Source organism: Sarcophilus harrisii, chromosome 3 (genome assembly GCF_902635505.1).
Source record: "Sarcophilus harrisii chromosome 3, mSarHar1.11, whole genome shotgun sequence".
Classification (NCBI taxonomy): domain Eukaryota; kingdom Metazoa; phylum Chordata; class Mammalia; order Dasyuromorphia; family Dasyuridae; genus Sarcophilus; species Sarcophilus harrisii.
Window position 1 is genome coordinate 63854849 of NC_045428.1, and position 21745 is coordinate 63876593.

Consider the following 21745-nt stretch of genomic DNA (forward strand, 5'->3'; position numbering starts at 1 on the left):
GTGTTAAGTGTCTGAGATTAGATTTGAACTCAGGTCCTTAGCTGCTCTACAATACAACTTTTCTGTCATGTTTGAAGGTACCACCATTCTCCCAGCCACCCAGGGCAAGCCACTTCAATGTCAACCTCATCTCTTCATTTGTTCTCATCCCATATATTCTGTCTTTTGTTGAAACCTGTCATTTTTTCCTTTGCATCTCTCACTTATGTCTTTGATCTACTCACACAGTCACCACCTTGGTATGTACATTCCTTCTGCATCTCACAGCTGCACTATTTCAGTAACTTTCTGATTGATCTCCCTGACTCAAGTCTCTCTCCATTTCAATTCATCCTTCAACTAGTTGTCAAAGTGGTGTCCCTAAAAAACAAACAAATAAAACAGGTCTAACCATTTCACTCCCCAACTCAATAAATTTCAGTGGTTGCCTATTATTATCACTAGGATCAAATCATCTGGTTGGCCTTTCAAGCCCTTCCTGGGAAGGTATATGAACGTTTTCATATATATATATATATATATATATTTTTTTTTTTTTTTAGTTATTTCATACTTTACTACCCTCCACATACAATCAGCTACATGGACTTACTTCGCCTTTATAGACAACACCCCATCTTCTAATTCTGTACCTATTCACTGGCTGCCCTCCAGGATTTGAACGATGTCCCTATTCCATCTATAGGTTGCAGTATATCCTAGATACAATATATGTGTGCAGAACTGAACAGTTCTCTTGTTGCACAGGGAGAATTGAATTCAGAAGGTATAAATAACCCGGGAAGAAAAACAAAAATGCAAACAGTTTACATTCATTTCCCAGTGTTCTTTCTTTGGGTGTAGCTGCTTCTGTCCATCCTTGATCAATTGAAACTGAGCTAGATCTTCTCTTTGTCGAAGAAATCCACTTACCTCAGAATACATCCTCATACAGTATCATTGTTGAGGTATATAATGATCTCCTGGTTCTGCTCATTTCACTTACCATCAATTCATGTAAGTCTCTCCAAGTCTCTCTGTATTCATCCTGCTGGTCATTTCTTACAGAACAATAATATTCCATAACATTCATCTACCACAATTTACCCAACCATTCTCCAATTGATGGGCATCCATTCATTTTCCAGCTTCTAGCCACTACAAAGAGGAGCCAAGAGTTTCTTAAGGAGGTCAGTGACATGTCAGTGACACGAGTGATCTGTAGGAAAAGCACTCTGGCAGCTGTGAGGAGAATGTTTTGGAGAAAGAAAGACTTGAGACTAAGAGACTAGATGTGGGGAAGCCACATGACTTCCCCAGCCTTCCTCCAAATCACCTTCTATTAGCTGTCCTCTCTCTCTTCCCCACTCTGAGATTACTTTGTATTTTCACTCTATGTAGATGTTTATATGTATCTTTCTCATTAGAATGGAACCTCTGTAAGGATATAAATTGTGATTTTTATCTTACTTTGTTTCCTTGCATTTAGAACTGTAGCAGTAGTATGAACTTTGAGATTACTTTGTATTTTCACTCTATGTACATATTGATATGTATCTTTGCCATTAGAATGGAAGCTCTGTAAGGATATAGACCGAGATTTTTGTTTTTGTTTTCTTGCACTTAAAACAGTAGCAATAGTATGACCTCCACAAACACTTGTTGACTGACTTCTTACACACTAAAAGACATAGCCAAGAATTCAAAGGGATTAACTCGAAAGACAAACTTTGACCTCAAAATTTTGCCCATAGTCAGCTAAGGAATCTGAGAAGGAACAAAGACAGTTAAGTAGAAAATGTAAAAGCAATCAGTGTCACTAAAATAAGGGTGGGTGGAGAGGCTGATCACCAGGATTAAAAGGAGGAGAACTGGGGAAAGGCCATTGGGTGTAGCAAAAGCATTTTCTTTGGAGAAAACATTTTTATCACTTGGTGAACTCAGAGACCCAGGCTGCAAGGGATTGAGAAATAGCAGATTAGGAAGACCAGAAAAATGATTAGAAGAGGAGAGAGAAGTCCAGTCCATTGGGTAAATGAAGGTGCAGGAGGAAATCAAGGCTTTGGCTATTCCCAGAATGAATAAATAAATAAGTAAATAGATAAATATAATGTTCTGGTTTGGTTTTGCCGAGTGGACTGAAAAGGAATTCTGACTACTCTCTTTATAATTAAATCATGAGAGTTTACAGCACAAATGTTATGTTTGAAAGCATCTGTAAAGGTAGTTGGTCCTTTAAGAGGAATCTTAGAAACCTTTTCTTCAAAACTTCATTGCCAATCATGTAATAATCGGATTATCTTTAATGAAGATCTGTGTGTAAAATTTGGAGCTGTGGCTAAGAAAATTTGCCACTCTGGGATGGTTTCACACCATACATTAATTTGTGCATCAGTATAAAAGATATATATCTTGTCAGGTATTATCCCAGATAATTGTACTGCTCACTTAATGACCTTTAATAAAATTCTAGCCACAAGCACTGGGTAAGGAGTAAGGCTTTGTTCTGGTTGTGCTGGAAAGTTCACACACTCTATCACACTGTCTCCTTGATGTCTCCTTGATGAAGAACTGCTGTGGGTGCCTCTTTTGTAGCAAAAACTGATATTTCCAAGGGGTGATGTTAAGGGCCTCCACAGCTGTGGATCATAACATCTGAAGGAGTTGCAAGGCAGCCTAATCATTTCAAGGGAGTAATTGATATAAGGCACAAGATGAATGTCTCTAGTCTCCCTAAATTGTCTTTTGATCTTTTACTGTGTGTATCCTGGTGTTCTGCAGGGGGTCTGGGCTCCATGGGGATGTCTGCATGATGTAATTGTATATATCATGGGCAAACAAAAAGTATGGGAGGTTTTGATATTATTTATTATTATATTATTATGGTGATTAATTATTGTCAGTAAATGTTTGATTTCTCTACCTATGCTATATATCTATATATCCAGGGTCAAGTAAAAAGATTTTCTTTTTTTTTTCAGTAAAAAGGGGTGGAGGATGGAAAAACTTCAAGAAGCCCTACTCTGGGCAGTCTCTCTTTTAGTAACCTTGGGGCAGATCCCTTTCACATTGCTTTCCCAAGGCATCATAATTTCTAGTTATATCTCTATTCCCAACAAAGTTCCTTCAATTCTAAAGTTGAGGCTCTTTGGACTACAGCTGCATGGCTTCTGACTTGACACTTTGAGAACCGAATAAGCCAATGGAGCATTCAAGGAACCAATTACTGTTTTACCTTCGTTGGCCTCCATCCCTAGAAAGTATTCTTTATCTGACAGCTGAGAACAGGAGTTCACCGGTAGAAGCTGACCATTGCTTTTACTAAGAACTGGTTCCAATAAACACAAGTTTACTTTCCACTTCCCTGTTCAGTGGATTCTTGGGTAAAGGCGGGGAAAGTCTGCTGGGATGATCCCAGGATCAGAGAATTCCCTATTCCTAATTATAAACAGGATAGTCCTTATGAGATCCTCAGGTCCCACATCTTAACTTGGTTGGCTGTCATGGAGGTCTCACTGGACAGAATTTTTCATGAAATGTATTCTAGGGCACAATGAGGCTTCCTGCCATTGTTCCAGTAATTTAGGAAACCCCACAGAACACATGTAGCATCTCCCAGCTGTTACTCGAAGGCAGGTTGGCAGATCGGAGCTCTTCCGTGACACCAATGGACTCGATTGGGAGAGTAGTGGAGGGCATTCCCGGAAAAGTCAGCAAAGGTCCCTGGAGCCTGGTGGAGCACATTAACTGATTTTCATTGCTGGGAAATGGAGCCTGCGAGAAGAAGAATATTTTAGACTTTCAGCAGCTGACTTTGAAGTTCTACAAAGTAGGGGAAGAAGCAGAAGGGGTTTTACAGAGAATCAGAGGCGGAAGGAAGAGGGAGAGAGACAGACAGAGATAAGGGGGGGGTAGATAAAGAGAAAAAAGAGGGGATAGAGACATTCAGACACACAAAGAGACTGAGAGGGAAGGGGAGAAAAAGACAGAAGGGGGGGAAAGGGGACAGAGACAGAAAGAGACTGAAGGAAGGGGAAAAGAGAGAAAAAGAGGAGGGGACAGAGATGGAGACAGAGAGAGACTGAGAGGGAAGACAGACACACACACACACTGAACTAGAGGAGGGGGGAATGGAAAGCCAGAGCGCACGGGTGGGATCACACAAGGAGGGGGAGGGCAGCACTGGGCAAAGCCGGCACACAGGCGGCGGCGGCCACTGGTACCAGTGGAGGCGCGGCCGAGACTCCTCAGCGCCCTCTGCGGACAGAGCGGATGCTGCCGGGTGGGGCAGGGGGTGGCAAGAAGGCTGTGGGGAGCGATGGGAGCCCTGTGGCCCCGCCCTCCTCGGGGCGGCTCCGGGGGTGGGGGCAGCGAGGACTTAGTTCCAAACTAAGCCCAGCCAGACCCCGAGTGTCCGGAGGCGTAGCGAGCTGCGCGGGTCAGCCGGCCGCCAGGTAGGAAGGAGCTTCTCGGGGAGGGAGCCTGGGGAGGGGGCAGGAAGGATGGGGAGGGGTCCGGCCTGGGAGGTGGGAAGGGGCTTCTCTCCGCTAGGCCTTCCCAAGCTTTTTCTCCCGCAGCCGCCAAAGTAATTTCCCTAAAGCCCAAATCTGATCACGTCACCTCTAACTCCTACTTACTTCAGTGGCTCCTTGTTGCCTCTAAGACCCAGTGTTATAAAAACTCCACGCGAATCGAGCGCTTCGCAACTTCCCAGACTTTGGATACTTCCCTCCGTGGACTCTCGGAACCCTTCAATCTGGCTTTTTTGCTGTCTTCCCCCGCCCCCGAAACGAAACGAAACTCTACCCTCCCCTCTTGTGTGAGTGTTTGCTCTCGTTATCCCCGTGCCAGGAACACGCTTCCTTTTCCCACCCCCATCTCCTGGAATCCCTAATTGCCTTCGAGACCCAATTTCAGGAGCGCGAGCCACCGGCTGCCGGGGAGCTCCCTCGCGACCCTGCCCCGTCCCGTCGCTGTGTATTGGTTGTCTCCCCATTTCCGTGGACGTGGTCTCTTCGGTTGGAATTTGAGAAACTTGGCGTGCCTGGCCAGTGATCGAAGCTTATTTATAATTTTGTTGGTTGATTGGAGCTGTGTATGGCAATGGGGCGGAGAAGGGGAAGGGAAAGGGAAAAGGGAAGGGGAAAGCCTGGGACGGCCCGCATTTCTCTGTCCTCTCCCTACTTGGGTAGTTTGCCCAGGATTATATTCAGCTTTCATAGGAGCTGGCGAGATAAGGGGTCTTGGATCTGTTGCTTTCTCCTTACTAGTTTATTTGGATTTGAGGCGGGTGACTCCCTAGCTCTGGGGGCCTCTGGCCTCGTTTCATCCTAGTACGTATTCTTTGTGTTTATGTACTATATATGAATGTGTACTTGTGTATTTCCCTGGCCAGCGCGTTTCTCCCTCTGCCATTGTGTTTTTGTTTTTATTTTGTTATTGTTTTATTATTTTGGCTGCCTGCCAGGGTGTGTCGGTCGGGGGTTTTTACGCATCTCTTGGTTGTGTGATTGAGTAATCTCCAAGGCTACCAAAAGAGAGACTGCCTAGAGCAGGGCTTCTTGAAGTTTTTTCCATTCTCCACCCCTTTTTACTGAAAAAAAAAAAAAAAATCTTTTTACTTGACCCTGGATATATAGGTATTGATATATAGTAAGTACACCTTGGTAGACTTTAGCACTCCAGGACACCTCATCCAACCTTCTCCTAACATAAAACTAAGACACTTATTCAGGATCTCACAAATACAAAGTCAGAATCGGACCGGGTCCTACGACTACTGTCAGATTTTTTTTTCCCACTGAAATTGGTACTTGAGCATCATTTTAATTTGTGTAGGAATGGGATGTTGGAATGGGAGCTACTCACAGACCAAAAAGAAATGGACAGTGGAGGGAGAGCCCTGGATTCTTGGAGCAGGCAAGTGGGCACTCCATCCCTAAGGCTTTATTTCTGTTTTCAGTCACCTTGTAATGGACTTAGCCTTGGGAGATGGATGCCCTGCATTTCCAACTAAACTTCTCAGCTTCCTGTGCAGTAGAATGAGGGGTCTGAAGGCAAGTGGGGGAGTTAGTGTAGAGAAGGAATATAGAGGAGAGGGACTATGGGAAAGTAAAGGTAGAATAGAGGGTACATTGTGAGGGGGAGATGAAATGGCAAATTCAGGCCTGATTAGTAGAGTTTGCTGGGGTCTTAATGAGTCAGCATTCAGTCCTGGCTCCTCCTCCCTCCGTGTCTCTTTGTAGCTCATTCCCTTCCCTTCCCCCCACCTTGGGCTTGTATGTGTTGGGGATAATGGGGTCATGGCTCAGAATGAGTTCTGTGACTGGGAGCCAGGGGCAGAGTTCGAAGCCATGGAAGGCAGCTCTGGTGTCTGGTTCTCTGGGGCCTAAAATATTCATCCTATGGGGCAGATTTGGTTTCGATTTGGATTGGCCTGGTTTGTGGCTGCCTAAAGAGCCAGGTGCTTCTGTCAGATTACTTTGTGTTAGTCTGGATATGATTAAAGGGACCCCTTCCCTCCAGTTTGTAACCTGGAAAAGGGGAGCCCTGTGTTGTCCAGCATCAAGAGACATGATTCTTGGCTTTCTGCATCTTTGGCTTTCCTCAGGGTGAGAGAGATGTCATGGGGCTTCAGTTGCAAAATAATGACAGGGTTTGGTGCTTGGAGATGCTTAGATGTCAAAATGAGTTGGGAAGTAATTAATGATCACCTCTGTGGAGTCACTCTATCTCTGGGAATAGGGAAAGGCTCCAGCCAAGAATTTACTTTAACAAAGGACATCTATTCTATTCATTCTCCCTCAAATCTTCAATAAGAAGTGTGTGTGTGTGTGTGTGTGTGTGTGTGTGTGGAGGGATCCCTAATCTTTGACTACCCCAGGGGGAGGATGGTACATGGTTGTACATGTACCACTCATTTGTATGGTTGAATGAACTTAGATTGCCTTAGCAGGAGATGATGGCTGTTTCTTAAAGGTTCTTATAGAAAGAATCTTTCTAGAGTTTATTCCTCAGAGGTTTAGATAACAGCATTCAAAAATATCACCTGTTAATTGACTGAAAAGCACACTAAAATCATCATCATTGTGCAGGGATTCTTAACCTGGGGTCTGTGAACATTTAAAAAAAAAAAACTATTTTGATGACTATTTAAATAAACTTTGTTTCCTTTGTGATCCCATATATTTTATTGCTTGCCTTTAAAAACATTCTGAAAAGGGTCCATAGGCTTCCCCAGACTACCAAAGGGATCTAGCATGCAAAAGTAGATAATCAATTTAGGATTAGAACCCAGATATCTATTATTTCTATTATCATGTAGACCTTTCAGTATAATGCAAATGACTTTGACTTAGTATTTCTTACTTAAAAATTTTGTTGTTGAAAATTTTTGTTTTAGATTTCCAATTTAAATTTAAAAAAAAAATGTCCTTTTGCCTTTCTCCTGATCCACAATACTTCCGTGGAAACAAAAATTAAAAAAGAAAATAATTCTGTAAAACTGGCATTTCAACTCTGTCTAATATATGAAACATAAAGCAATGTACCACACCCACAGTTGTCCCCACTTCTCCAATGAAAGGAGGGAGATGTGTGCATATCTTATTTTTTTCTCTAGGGCCAAGAGTGGTCATGCTTTCTATTTTTTTTAAAAAGATTTTCACTGATCTTCATAACAATCCTTTAACATAGGTAAGGGATTGTATAATAACTAATAACACATTTCTGTAGTGCTGTGTGGGATATAAAGTACATTACAATGTGTCTGATATACTAAATATGTGCATTGTTATTCCCATTTTATCAATGAGGAAATTGAAATACAGAAAAGTTAAGATGACTTTCCCTGTAACTAGCTCCCAGCCAGCAACTTCTGGTAGTGGAATTTAGACCCTTATAGCTTTACTCCCAAGTCCAATGTTCTTTCAGCTAAGTCAGTTTGTTTCTTCTCTCTCTTGATTTTAAGTAGCCTAAAATGTTTTAGTTTGTTTTACAAAGCATTTCCCCCTATGAAGTAGGTAGTTACTGAGAAAATCAATTGATTCTATTTTGTAATCACCTCTATTCCATATAACTTTCCTGCATTTTATATGTCATATTTCTTGGTCTTTGAGATATGTTTAGAAATTTATAGATTTAAAGTTCAGTTTTTTTTTCTGAGTTAAGGATGAAAGTTGTTTTCCTATAAATAAATCACCTTAATTAAGGGGAAGTCTATTATCTCTATACCGATTAACTGTCTTTATACCACAGAAGAATTCTGTTATCTATACACCAATAGATATTCTTGCTGATATAGTCAATTGGTCTGCCACTCCTAATGACAAAGTGGGGAAAAAAAGTTTTGATTAAGGACTAAGTTCTTGATTTTCAAGATTTTCTTGTTTCCCCTATCTGTAATGCTAGCCTCTAGTTTTTGGATGCTCCCCCTTTTGTTTGTAAAAATGATGTATCAGCCTTCATTCAAGGAATTGACTTGCTGAAGAGGCTGAGACCCTATTTATTAGCAAACCCATCCTTTGCTAATAAATTGTTTTTACTTAGAACTTTGTGTCTCAGTTTCTTTTTATGACAACATGATATTTCTCAAATGGGGAAAATGAGGCTCAGAAGGGTTAAATATGCCCAGGGTTAAAAAGCTATTAAATTTCAGAGGCTGAATAGCAGACATTGGGATCTCAGACAAAAGCCATATAGATGGAAAATAATCTCTGGTCCTTTAACCCGAATACTACTCATAATGTTGCATAACACCTCATGATGGCTTTTTAGAAATCATTTAGTTTCAGATCTCATGTTGGCTGCCTCCTTTCAGCTTGTTTGTGTTTATATGTGGGCGAATACTGTCATCTTTACCTATTCTGATTCTTACAAGTATCTATAGAGCTGGAGTTTCAAGGCTTGCAGATCTCCCACACGAGAGGGTTTGAGATTAGTTTCTTTCAGGTTAATAACTATAAAAGGAATGAAATTGAATTGAATCATTTCTACCCTTTAGTCTTCTGGAATAAAATACAAACTTAGAATCATAAAATATCATCTCTGGAATGAGTTGAACATAGAATGTTAGGATCTAAAAGAGAAAATGTTTAAATCGAAATGCTGATGGAGCTGTGGAATGACAGGTACACTCTGTGCACTACTGATGGAAATGAATTTTGTATAACCATCCAGGAAAACAATTTGGAATTATACTTAAAAGTCAGTAACCTAGATACCCTTTAAATCAGTGATACTATTACTAGACATTGACCCCAAGGAGGTCAGGGACAGAAGGAAAGTTCTTTTTTTCCCCCAAGGGAACTTCCCCAAGTTTCCAAAGCTATTTATTGTTACACAGCTTTGTATTGTTAAATAGTAGTATAGTATACTTTACTGTACAGAGGAGTTCGTTTTTAATTTACAAGATGTTAACAAAAGTCCAAGTCCAAGGTTTCTTGCAGAGCAATGCAAACACAGAGGGAAAGCTCTTAGATCTTCATAACAAAATTTTTGTAATATCAAAAAAAATTAGTAGGAAGTAGAATGTGTGGATTGGGTAGTGGTTAAACAAATTGGTATAGAAATGTCATAGGTTGTTATTGTTCTGTCAGAAATGACAAATAAGTAAAATTCAGAAAAATTTGAGGTACTTGTATGAGCTGAAAAAGAAAGAAGTAAGCAGAATTAAGGGGCTAAAATTCATACATTGGTCAAAATAATGTAAGGAAAAACAATACAAAAAGGCTTCAGAATTGATCAGTGCTTTGTTCTTGGAATAGAGTTGTGTTGAAGCATATTTCTCAGTGAGAGGGTTAGACTAGGGGTATAGAACAACACATACGTTTGTAGTCATGATCAGTGTATCCATTTATTTTGCTTGTCTGTATTTCTTTGTTATGAAGGCAGGTTGGGAAGAATCATTAATCATTGGGAAGTGACAATGATGTTTAAAAAAAAAAAAAGTATCCGTAAAAAAAAATCAAGAAAAAAAGATGCTTTAGAACATAGTATGTTCTTAGTTGGAAAGGATCTTAAGACAGAATGTTAACATAGAAAAGGACTTCAGGATATAGATTGTTGGAGCTGCAAAGGATCTTAGAGATGATCTAGTCTACTGAGGTCCAGAAAGATTGGATTCAACAAACCTGCAGATTATATTAGTCTTAATAATGTCACTACAATATAGATATATTTCCACATCCAATTGTTTCACTTCCAGGAATGGTGCAGAAAATAAAACTTGCTTCTTCTTGACCTCTTTTCACATGAGAGTTAATAACAAGACCAGAATATATTTCGATGTATTTATGTTCCTTTGGGAAAGGAATAACTCACTTCCAAATGAATAGGTTTTATATTGTTAGTGTTTCCCTTACTGGTATATCTCGAGAAGCATTTTCTTTCTCTTTGCTCCCCTCTTAACAACAGACAGTGTAGGGCACAGTGTGACAGGTGCTCAGCCATTCTCCCTGGGCTGACCTTAAGTAAAATGGACCTTACTACCCTCCTCCCCAGGTCTCTCCTTGTCTCCTCTTTTTGTGGTTTGCCTGTCCCCTCTTTCATTCATCTCTTGGATGACTCCGCCTGCAGGCCTAGTCTCGGTGGAATTGAGGAGGTTGAATCCCTGGAGAATGGAGAAGGGATGAGAAGAGGGTATTGTTCTCTTTCTGGTTTGTTGTTCATCATGGCCATCCATCCTTCCTGCCTTGAAAAGGTAAATGGAGGAAAAGAAGCAGCAGGAACTAGTGGAAAGAATTCAGGTCAGAGGACCCAGGATTTGAATCCCAACTGGACTTTTTATTACCTAGGTACCTTTGGTGAACTTGATTCAGTAGTTGGGACCTAAGTGTCTTGATCAGTTAAATAAGGGACTGGAAAGAGGGGCCAGCCAAGGCTTCTTGTAGTTCTAATTTTATAAACTTAATAAGGTTCAAAGTTGGGGAAAAAAGGTGGATAGATAAAAGGTCAGCATTGTAGTTAGTCAGTGAATCTGAAATTGCAAGTAGACCCCCTAAGTTTTGTTTTACCAGTTTGTTGTCAGCCTTCCCTTCTGAAAACTGTTTCCTTTGCCTTTTTATCTTGTAGATCCAGACCATTAATTTTATTGAAATCACCCCTTCCTGTCCCTAGCTGGCCTTCTCTTTAGGGGAAATAGTAGCAGGATGGGAGGAGACTCACACTTATACTTAAACAAGCCTTCTTGACCCTTTATCAATAAATGCCCAGAAAGGGCCAGTTTTAGGGAGAGTGAAGGCAATCCTAGTGGCATTTGGGGCTACTGTGAGTTTCTGGCTCCTCCCTCTCACTGCCTAGAGTAATTTTTTAACTTCCCCGAGAGTTGTGTCTCCTTTTTTGGGAACCCTGTCAGCACAGGGGAGCCTTCTCTGCTTCCAACTGGATTGGAGATAGGGGCTTCCTTTTCCATAGACAAGGGTTGGACAGGCAATGACATTTGGAAAAGTTGGTGATTCTGTGACATGAGCTGAAGACAGGAATCAGATGTCAAATACCAGGCTTATTTACTCCTTTACTTTAGGGAGAGCAACATGTCTGGGCAAGAGGGACACGTGTGAAGTGGAAGAGTGGGTGTCTCCCTTTTGTGACATTCCTGGGCTCTCCTGGAATGGAGAGAGAGAGGGAGAATAAGTGTTATGTTTTTAGATAATGGCCAAAGCTAGGTCGGAAATGAGGGGAATTTATGGCCAAGGGGATACTGCATAGCCTGGGTAAGAATTTCCAAGCCTCCAGTTTTCCCTCCATAGTTTTTCCCCCCATAATCTGTTCTAGATTGTTAGGTCCATATTTGGATCAGGAATTTCATAACCATACCCCAAAAGCTTCAGTAAGTATGGTTAGCAGTGCTTTTGTATGACCTGTTCCTGACTCTTTCTGACTCACTTCACCCCTTCTGGTATTCCTGTGTACGAAATAAAATGAATGGTGTGATGTGAATTGATGGATTGAGTGAAGGGGAAATAGACTGGGGTAGAATCCTTTGGATTAGGAGGCAGAGTGAGCTGTGGGACTGGGGCCAGGGTAAGATTTAGGGCTAAGCTTCTCAGAAGCGTAGAGAGGGGTGGGGTTTTTCTGAGAAAAGCCCATTCTGAGCAGTTCTTTCCAGTCCCACCCTGGACATGATTTTTTTGGCAAGGAGTTAGGCAGCTTTCCTGGATAGGTTGGCTCTTCCTTTTTCATGCCTTCTTTCTAAACACTAGGAGTAGAGTCTTTGTTTGGCAGATCCTGGAACAATAACTCTTCCATGTGCCAAAGTTCTTGGGGCTTCCTCTTTGCTATTTGGAGACCAAGTTTCCAAATAGTCACTGACTTTCCAGACTGGTTTGGAGATCTAATAGATGTTCCTTGGGAGCATCAATCACTCTGGGTCTTTGCTCCAGATTGAGAGTACAGAGAGCTCTCTTGAATGTAAAACTTTGCCTTATTCCTTCTTTCTTTATTCCCCCTCCCTTTTTTTAAATCACTTTTTTGTTATACTTGTACATTATTTTTTTAAATACACATCTCTTTATGAATCATATTGTGAGAGAAAAATCAGAACAAAAGGGGAAAAAACCGCTAGAGAAAAAAAAGTAGAAGAAAAAGAAATAAAGTGAACATAGCATGTATTAATTTACATTCAGTCTTCATGGTTCTCTTTCTGGATATAGATGGCATATTCTAGCCAAAGTTTATTGGGATTGCTTCGGATCATTGAACCGCTGAGAAGAACCAAGTCTTTCATAGCTGATCATTGCACAATCTTGCTGTTATTGTGTACAGTGCATTCCTGGTTCCACTTGTTTTGTTTATTCCTTCTTAAGGTTTTGATCTTTGCTTCTGGAAGTTAATTGTTCCCAATTTCTATCACTTCTGTTGCAGCTGCAGCCCTCTTACTTCTCTGCCAACATCAGAGAATCATAGGATGTCAGAACTGGAAGGGCCCTTTAAGATATTCTGACCAGACCATCCTTTCTGCCCCCTCTACTCCCCTTTTGTCAGTTCAGGAACTTAAGGCCTAGAAAAGTGATCATGTAAGAGGAAGATAAGAAAACACAGATGTCTTGAAGCTCAGTACACTTTCTCGCTCCTTACATTGTTGAAGAAAAAAAAATTAATACTGGTTTCTGAAATTTTGGCACATGTCTACCAGAAGTAATTTAAAAAATTTTTTTAATTGTTTACAGTTATTTTGTTTTTTCTTTTTTAATTAAAGTTTTTTATTTTAAAAATATGTGCAAGGATAATTTTTTAACATTGACCCTTAAAAAACCTTGTGTTCCAATTTTCCTTCCACTCCCTTAGATAGCATGTAATCCAATATATGTTAAACATGGTAAAATATATATGTTAACTCCAAGACAGACATACATATTTATACAGTTATTTTGCTGCATAAGAAAAATTGGATCAAAACATAAAAAAATGAGAAAGAAAATAAAATTCAAGCAAACTGCAACAAAAAGAGTGAAAATGCTATATTATAATCCATTCTCAGTTCCCATAGCCCTCTCTCTGGATGTAGATGGCTCTCCTTATCACAAGAGCAATGGAACAGGCCTGAATCATCTCATGGTTGAAAAGAGACGGCTCTTTTCCATCAGTCTATCAGAACTGATCATGGTATAATCTTCTTGTTTCCTTGTACGATGATGATCTGATTCTGCTCAGGATTTCACTTGGCATCAGTTCATGCAAGTCTCTCCAGGCCTCTGTATTCATCCTGCTCATCTTTTCTTACAGAACAATAATAATCCATAACATTCATATACCACAATTTATTCAGCCATTTTCCAACTAATGGGCATGCACTCAGCCAGAAGCAATTTTTATATAAATTTATTCTAAATTCAATCTCTCTTAGCTTAGAAAAATATCCAGATCTACATAGTCCTTCCAAGCTCTCCCGTGCTTTCTCTTTCCCAAGTTGTGTTAATATTTTTAGAAATTTTGACCCAAAGGAAAGGTCACAAAATATGTTTAAATACAGTTGTGAGTTAACATTTCAGAACAGTCACTCACGCTTCTACTGTTTCTAGGAATTTGGTTAAGAAATCCAGGAGAGAGATGGGATGATAGTGTGAGGGGATGGTATTGTGAAAGAAGGAAAAAAGACTTGGTATGTTTGTAAGCCATAGGAAAGGAACCAGTATGAGAAAGTCCTTGAAGATTGATGAGGGCTTCAAGGGAATGCCAAGGAGGATTGGTCATGGGGCCATCTCTAGTTGTTCTGATCTGTATCTTGTCAGTGAACCCAGATGGCTCCAGAGGAAAAAGTGAGGGTGGTGATTTTGCTCAGCTTTTCCCTCACTTAAATCCAGTTCACTTCCATGTCACCTTACTGATGTCATGATCCTCTTAGAGAATGGGGAAAAAAAGGAGAAAGAAGGAGGAGAAGAATTGATTTTGATCAGGAGAAAGGTCACCATATTCTCAGAGAAGAGAGGAGAGAATGTGTTAGGGCGGGCTGTACCCGGATGGTCCTTAAGTGAGACCACTGAGGGAAGGATTTGGGTTTTGGAGGAAAGAAGATAATCTTAGAAACCATCTCCCTGGGGAATGGGATGTTGAATCAATTCCATCAGAGTAAAAACTTTGTTGTGTAATGAGGACCCAGCAAAAGTCAGAACGTAGAAGTCTGGGGTGACTTCTTGTCGACCAACCGGATCTTGTAGCCACATTCAGCAGCATGAGAATAAGGAGCAAGGAGGTCCATGGTGGCAGTAAACCCAGGATTGGGGTTTAATAAGTCACGGTCAGTCTTGAAGTTCTTTCTTTCCTAGCTTATGGACTACTTTTTTTTCCTGAGGCAGCATGATGTAATGAAAAGGGCAGAGGACTGCCATGAACTTGCCAGGTGAACGTGAGTAAAATTAAGGTAAATCTTCAGTAAGTGTAGTTCTCTAGGCTTTGGTTTCCTTACCTGTTAAGTGAAGCAGTTGGACTGTGTGATCTCAGAAGTCTGCTCCAGCCCTAATGTCTTGGATCTATGATTTTTTTCTTAACTGGCTCACCGGCTTTCTTCTGACAGCTGTCAGGATATCATGGAATCTTGAGGAAGTCAGCTTGGTTAACTTGCGGTATTTATTGTCCCAGCCTCTGTATTGTTGCAGAAGAACAATTGCTTTCTACTGTAGTATCATCAAATATGTAGATTTACTGTTAGATCTTAAGATTTACAAGTGATATAATGGATTGCTTGTTATCTATAGGAGGGGGTGGGGAGGCAGAGAGAGAAAATTTTGGAACACAAGGTTTTTGCAAAGGTCAGTGTTGAAAACTATCTTAGCGTGTATTGATAAAATAAAAAGCTATTATTTAAAAAAAAAATTACAGGTGAAAGGGATATTTAAGGTCATTTAGGACAATCCTCAATCCTCCCTCATTAGCCAGATAAGAAAACCGAAGCCAGACAGGCAAAGTAATTTGTCATGGATCACCAATAGGAATAGAATTAAGTCAGAATCTGAGACTTCCGGGCATTTCCCAATGCCCTTCCCCCATTCTCTTCCAGGACTTTGTATTTTTAACTGCCTCTGGTGAGAAAGTATTCTAGGAGGAACTGGCAGCCTAGGACTAGAGCCTGTTTTTTTCCTCCATGGGTAGTTCCCAGATCTGGGTTTCAGCTAAGTCATTGTTTCTAGATTCTTGTTTTCCCAGATGAGAAAAGTGAAAGCAATAGGGAGGGGTTGAGGAGGATCCTACCTCTGAGCCAGGATTCAGTGGAAACCTGTCACTTCAGAGGTTAGATCTAGAACTTGAAGGGACCACATTTATGAAGTCATTTTATGGGTAGGGAACTGAGATCCATAGAGATGAAGAAATTTGCTCAGAATCTCATAAGATTTGAACTCCTCTTTTAATTCCAAATTCAGTGCTCCTGATTCCCCTCGAGAGTATACCTGATAAATGGTTATCCTTCTCTACTCTTCCCCAGCAGCTCAGACTTCGGTGACTCCATTGGAACATTATTGAAATATGCAGAGTTAGAGAAGTTATCCCAAATGTTCATGTGGACTATTTGTGTCCAACCCATGGCAGAGCATTCCAGGCTTGTGTTGGTCTGATCAGCCACAGTCCGACACACTGTAACTCGATTCTAACATAGTGATGCCATTTTGGTCCTCTTCAAAAATGAAGAGCCACAATCAGAAACCTAAATAAAATGGGTTCCAAATTGAGCTTACCCTTTCCCCCTAAAATGTACTAATTCTTCTGATTCCACTGTTTATCTTGATGATAATATTAACTCTACCAAGAACTCTGTAAGACCATCCAAGTTCTTTGATTAGTCTGTGACTTCATTAAAAAGGGGAAGATGGCCAAAAAAAAAAAAAACCCTAAAACACACATTATCCCCCCCAAAATTGGTAAATTGGCTCAAGGATTAAGAAAGAACAGAAAGACTAGTAAAAGCCCTCACATCTATGTATCCATTGTTTTTAACCTTTTTTAAACCCTTGGATCCCTTCTCAGAACAATGAAATATACAAAGTAAATAGAATTTCAAAGGAAATCAATTATATTGATATATGATTATAAAAAAAATTTTTTTTTTAAGTTAATGGATCCCAGGTTAGGAAATTCTGCCATACAACAAGATTATATGATGATCAGTTCTGATGGACATGGCTCTTTCCAACAATGAGATGATTCAGATTAGTTCCAATACTCTTGTGATGCAGAGGGCCATCTGCATCCAGAGGGAGGACTGTGGGAACTGAGTGTGGACCCAAACATAGCATTTTTACTCTTTCTGTTGTTGTTTGCTTGCATTTTGTTTTCTTTCTCAGTGTTTTTTTTTTCTTTATGATCTGATTTTTTCTTGTACAGCAAGATAATTGTATAAATATGTATGTGTGTGTGTATATATAATTTAACATATATTTTAACATATTTAACATGTATTAGATTACCTGCCATCTAGGGGAGGGGGTGGAAGGAAGGAAGGAAAAATTTGGAACACAAGGCTATGCAAGGATCAATGTAGAAAAATTACCCATGCATATGTTTTGTAAATAAAAAGCTTTAATAAAAAAAAAAGGGAAAAAAAGAAATACTACCACATAACAACAACAATAATAGTGTGTGTGTGTGTATATATATATAAAAAATCCTTTAAGGTTGGCAAAGTGCTTTACAGATATCTCATTTTATCACTACTACCCCATTTTACAGATCAGGAAGCTGAGGCAAAGGTTAAGTGACTTGCTTTGGATCACACAGTGTCTTTTTTTTTTTTTAATTTAATAGCCTTTTATTTACAGGATATATACATGGGTAACTTTACAGCATTGACAATTGCCAAACCTCTTGTTCCAATTTTTCACCTCTTACCCCCCCACCCCCTCCCCTAAATGGCAGGATGACCAGTAGATCACACAGTGTCTTAAGTTGTATTTGAACTCTGGTCTTCCTAATTCCAAGTACTGAATACCTAGATGCTTATAATTATGAACATTTTCTCCAAGAAGAAAGGGAATTAGAGCCACAAGGTCTTGAAATATCAAATATTATCACCAGAAATAAATTATGAATATAGATTAACAGAAAATAACTGGTTACCGAAGTGGTAGATATTTCCAGTTTAACTTGTTGGAGCAGAGATAGAACTTGATACCAAATGAGAAGAATAAAAGATAAACTGTGGCAGCTATTAAAATATGACCTATTTAAACAAGCTGAGGATGCCCAAGGCCAGACTTGTCCTGCTCCTCCCAGTAGTCTGCTCTGTGGGTCACCCCTCACTGTGGTATCATCAAGGGCTTTTTATGGGAGTGTATTGAAATCAGTTTGCTACTGTTCTGTCTAGAAAAAGAAGGCTGAATCAGCCTCTGGATAGAACAAAGGGCAGGCCTTAAATATCAAGCTCCTTCAGAAAATGTCTCATCACAAAATGTTTGAGCTGGCAGGGATCTCAGAAATTAGTCCAGCCCCCTTTACTAACAATCAGAAAAAGCATCTGGAAGGCCGTAGGAGGAAGAGCATTTGTTTTGTCCAGGACCCTCAACTGGTTAAGGCCAGAGCTGGTAAGCCTACTTTCCCCTGGCTCTAGGATTCTCCACATCAGTCTTTTCTTCCCTTTCCATTCCATGGACTCATCTAACTGTTCATCTCAACCTTGGAAAGAACTCTATAACTTTGCTGTTAATATAAAATAAAGCTTTTTTTTTTCTTTTTTTAAAATTGTTTTCTTTCTTTTTTTTTTTTTTTTTGGTTCTACATGTACATTAATTTTTTAAAAATATACATTTTCCGAATCATGTTGAGAGAAAAATCAGAACATAAGGGAAGAATCACGAGATGAAAAAAAAAACAAGGAAAAATGTGTTGATTTACGTTCAGTCTCTGGGGTAAAGGCTTTAAAGGAGAGTTGGGAATCATATTGCTTCTCCCACGGTTTTTGTGACATTACTTTTTCCTCTGACTCCCTACCTGTCTCACTCTTCTTTGCTGGATCATCCATATTGCAGGGAACCCCAGAATTTAAGCCTTGAACTTCTTTTTTATACTTTATCCCTTGGTGGTCCTGTCATAAGTTGTTATCCCTATGTTAACAAGTGCCAAATTCATAAATCCAACCTCCTCCTAAAATCCCACTCTCCATTACAAATGGACTCTTCAGTTTGATATGCCCATGGGCTTGTGGAACCTCTCTAACATGGAATTCATTCTCTTTGCCCCTAAATCCATTTTTTTTTTAACCCCCAACTTATTTATTTTTGTCAACTTCCTTTGGGTCATCCAGATTAGCAACTTTAGAGATGTAGCATTGATTCCTCATTCTAAACTCATCCCCTTATCTACTCAGTTGCCAGACCTTCTTGGTTCCACCTCCCCAATCTCCCTGCAGTCCCCTTTTTCCCACTGGGATGCCCCACCTTTGCTGAGATTCTGGTGACCCTTTTCCTGGTCTCTGTCAGTAGTTCTGTTTTTGCCCTCAGCTTCTCCCCGCATTAGTCCCTTCTCTACTTAGCCTCTCAAGTGGCCAGGTCTGAGGGTGTTACTTGTTCAAGAAGCTCAAAGTCACATAGAAAATACTAAAACCAGAATTGGAGCCCCAATTCCCTGTCTCCATACATTATTTCTTCTTTGTCTGTCATTTTTCTCTCTCCACTAATCCAAGAAAGGAATGGGGGGCAGTCTGTGGGGAGACCTAGGTGGAGGTGGGATGGATGGCCATGATCTTCAGGAGCTAGAGATTCTATGGGCTTTTTTTTAGGGGAAATAAGGGAGAATGTGCATTTATTTTTATTTTAAAAACATTTTAAAATAATATTTTATATATTATACAAAATTATCTGGCATTTTAAATCCTTCACCTGTTGGCTTCAATCTATCCATCTTTCTCTGACTGTGTTCACATTATGTCCCCTCCCAAAGTCTACATCCAGGACAAACTGTCTCTTCAGCCATTCCCTATACATGACACTTCATTTCCTGACTTGATGCCTTTGAATAGATTGTCTTGTAATGTTCTCTCTTCCTGCTTCCTTTACAAAGGTCTGTCCTCAATTAACTCCCCTTGCCCTGAAGCAGTATGTATATATATAGTGATTATAATATTACTATACACATTTTAAAAAAATTTATTTAGGAAACAATCGGGATTAGGTAACTTGTCCAGGGTCATACAGCTAATATATGAGGCTGCATTTGAACTCAGGTCCTCTTGTCTTCAGGGCTAGTCTACAACTCTACCTAGATGCCCCATCCTTTCATTTATTCATTTAAAATTTTCAATATTATTTTATTTTTTTAAATATATGTAAAGATACTTTCTCAACATTCATTTTTATAAGACTTTGTGTATGCACATTTTTAGAAATTTACTATCAGTGTACATGTTATTTCCTCTCCTTGAAATGTAAGGTTTATACAAATGAAAGGTGAGAACCTAAGGCTGCTTTGTATTTTGTTGTCTTCCTGATCCATTTGAAATACTAGAGTAACACATCCCTTTATTAAGATATTTACAGAGAATGGCTTTCTGGAAGAAGGAGAGGCAGAGAGAGACTGGGGGAAATCTAGGTGATGTAAAAACAACAGCTATCTATAATGATCTATTTTTAAAAAGATAATTACAGATTCCCTACACTCCTGTGGCCACTGGCCTATACCCTGCCTCCAGACAGTATGGTCTCAGATGATTTCAAGAGTAATTAGAGATCTGGAAGATACCTGAAGATGACCTGCCCCAACCCTTATATTTTTACAGGTGACTAGAACAGGCTCAACGTCACATAGAGTGAAACCAGAATTAAAGTCCTTATTCCCTGTCTCCAGATATTATCTCTTCTTTGTCTTTCATTTTTTTTCTTTCCATTAATCCAGACAAGGAAATGAGAGGCAGTTTGTGGGGAACCCCAGGTGAGGGTGGGATGGATGGTCATGATCTTCAGGAGGTAGAAATATCACAAGTTTTTTATAGAAGGAATAAGGGAAAACAAGCATTTATTTTTTATTTAAAAATTTTAAAAGTATTTTACTTTTCCAAATACATGCAAAGATAGTTTTCGACATTTACCTTTGCAAAACCTTGTGTTCTAAATTTTTCTCCCTCCCCTCATACCAAAATAGCAAGCAATCTGATAGAGATTAAACATGTGCAATTCTTCTAAACATATTTCCATATTCGTCAAAGCATTTTTAAACAGTTTCCCCCCAATTATGTGTAAAGGTAATTTTCAGCATTCATTTGAGTTAGAAGTTTTTCTCCCTCTCTCCTTTCCTTTCCTACTTCCTCTCTAAGACAGCAAGCAATCCGATATAGGCTATACATGTATAATCAGAAAAGGCATTTCTATATCACTTACAAGTGCCGAGCGTCTTTTACAATATTACCTGATCTGATCCTCACAAGAACCCTGTGAGTTCGTAGGTGTCCATTTTATTAAATGACTAATTTTTCTCCATTTTACAGTAGAGAGGTAAAAAGGTTATCCTTGTCCACGGTGACCAAAATAAACAAAAAAAAATTTCGACAAACACTAAACTAATGATAGTTTGGCAGGGGTGGGAGTGGGGTGAAGAGTGTGTCTGGTTTGTGGAAAGAGCTCTGACTGGGAATTAGGAAGATACACTTGCTTACCCTCTAACTGGTTCTCACTTGAAGCAAGGCAGATCTTCCTTGGGCCTCAGTTTCCTAACCTGTAAAATGAAAGTGTTAGAATCAGGGCTTAAACTTTTTCCACTTAAGACCTTTTTTCACCCAAGAAATTTTTATGTGACTCTGGATTTATAAGTATATAAAATAGGTATACAAATAAAATATTTAGTGATAATAAACCATAATTTTCACAACCTCCACATTCACTTATGAGAACCCCTATGGGGTCTTTACCTACAGTATAAGATGCTGGACTAGATGCCTAATGCACTTTCTACTTGCTTTGATATTCTGTGGAAGCAGAAATAGAAAAAAAATATTTAATATTAAATATATCATTAATATAACATAATATATTGTTATGCCATATAATATATAATAATAAATAAAATAAAGAATGCTAGATTTGTAGACCAACACCTTTGGTTTGAATCCTGGCTCTTACAATTGATTATTTGTGGACAAAGTTTCCCTAGGCCTTAGTTTCCCCCATTCAGTTCTGTATTTTGTGATTTTTATATATACAATCAATTTAGGTTTTCATTCTCCTCTTGTTCATTCATTTTTTTGTAGGGCACTCAGCCCACTTGGTCAGTCCATCCCCGTGATATTTAAAAACAAATATAAACAAACAAAAAAACAACTTACACTTATATTTTTAGGAATTTCTGTGGTGAG

The 21745-nt window shown here is 39.5% G+C and overlaps 1 protein-coding gene across 1 annotated transcript in view; it reads left to right on the top strand.

Annotated features, from left to right (window-relative positions):
- The first annotated feature begins 4316 nt into the window (after window positions 1-4316).
- Window positions 4317-21745, top strand: part of TMBIM1 (transmembrane BAX inhibitor motif containing 1) — a 37892-nt gene continuing 20463 nt past the window's right edge. The window contains exon 1 of the mRNA XM_003765938.4: window positions 4317-4433. The gene's annotated coding sequence lies outside the window, so the exon portion shown is untranslated. The remainder of the gene's footprint in view (window positions 4434-21745) is intronic.